The sequence below is a fragment of the Limulus polyphemus genome, unplaced genomic scaffold, assembly GCF_000517525.1.
Source record: "Limulus polyphemus unplaced genomic scaffold, Limulus_polyphemus-2.1.2 Scaffold335, whole genome shotgun sequence".
Classification (NCBI taxonomy): Eukaryota; Metazoa; Arthropoda; class Merostomata; order Xiphosura; family Limulidae; genus Limulus; species Limulus polyphemus.
The window spans coordinates 103572-105069 of NW_013665945.1; positions in this window are offsets into that span (position 1 = coordinate 103572).

The following is a 1498-nucleotide window of genomic DNA, read 5'->3' on the forward strand; positions in this document are numbered from 1 at the left end:
TCTCATATATTATATCTTTAACACACATATATGTATATATAGTCTCATATATTATATCTTTAACACACACATATATGTATATATAGTCTCATATATTATATATTTAACACACACATTTTAGCGCACTTACACCTGATTACCTCCATGAAAAATTAGTAAATCACAATCGTCTTCAGATTTCATCTTTTGCTGATTTGATGATCCCTAAAGTATCTATTATTATTTTGGTAACATTTTGTGACAATATTACCTGCTAATGGCAGGCGGGAGTTTTGAAGTAGTACAAACTAAAAGATGTTTCAACAACTCCAGAAACAGCCTAACAGTTTAAATGTACAACAAAACAAAAGTCCAATCATAGTAAATCAACACTCAAATACATTTGTAACTGAACCAAACAATCCAGAAACAAATCTTATCTTCGAGCCATTAAAAATACATTCATGGATTTCATGGAACATTATAGAAATCCTCAAAACAGTACAGACAGTTTCACACTCTTGATAGAAATAGCCAGACAACACTTTATACTTGTAATACCAACATCATCCGCCTTTTCAAGAGCCCCTATATTGCACAAACAAGTAATCAAGTATATAGAAAAAGGAAGAATAAAAGTCACCCCATACCAAAACTTAATTTACATCGGCCATAGGATAAAATTCGTGGACACTGCCTTGAAAAGGATAAATGTAATAAAACAAAAAAGAAACCACTACAAGCCTCTATCAAAACAATAGTCAAGGAGGGAGGAAGAGGTCAAAACTGCGCCTGACCCTCCCAAGTCTACACAAGATCAAAATCCCGATGATTCATCGTGTGTGCAGGCGAACATTATTCAACAGTATAAAACAGGATAAACACAGAGACAAGTGGTAGGTTATTGTGATATGTCATATCCATAGAGGAGGGTTTTGAACACGTTGTCGAACAACTAGTCTGCACACTGGAATGCTTGTACATAGGATCATGAAAGGTTAACTGCATCACATAATGACCACTACTGCATGACATGTCCGTTTGGAATCGCCAGCCCACTGACCATGGATTCAGTCAAGATTTCTGGTCAGTCAGTAACTGGAGCTTTAGTGAATTAACCCCAGATCTGATGAGGTGGCAAAAAAAAAAGAGTCGTTTTAATAAACGAACTAAAGGGTTATGGTTAACCCACTGTAACTACTGAAGACACGGCTATTCCTGCCCTACCAGCTCACTAACAGATTTGTTTTTCCAGCTTAACAAAGTTATTTTTTTGTATTTTTTACCCGGGTGTCAGTAATTCTATGTAATCCTACATCTTTGATGACCCAGTCCCAAATCTAGCAAGAAGATGAAGAATGAATGATTTTTACTGTTTGTGTTATGTGACATTTCTTCATAGTAACTAATTATATTTATACATATTGTTGTAAGTTATATTTTCAGTATTGTTACGTCTCCGTTTGTTAATTGATTTTTCCGTAACTTCGTTCCGACGAAATTTTAACGACACAAGTCT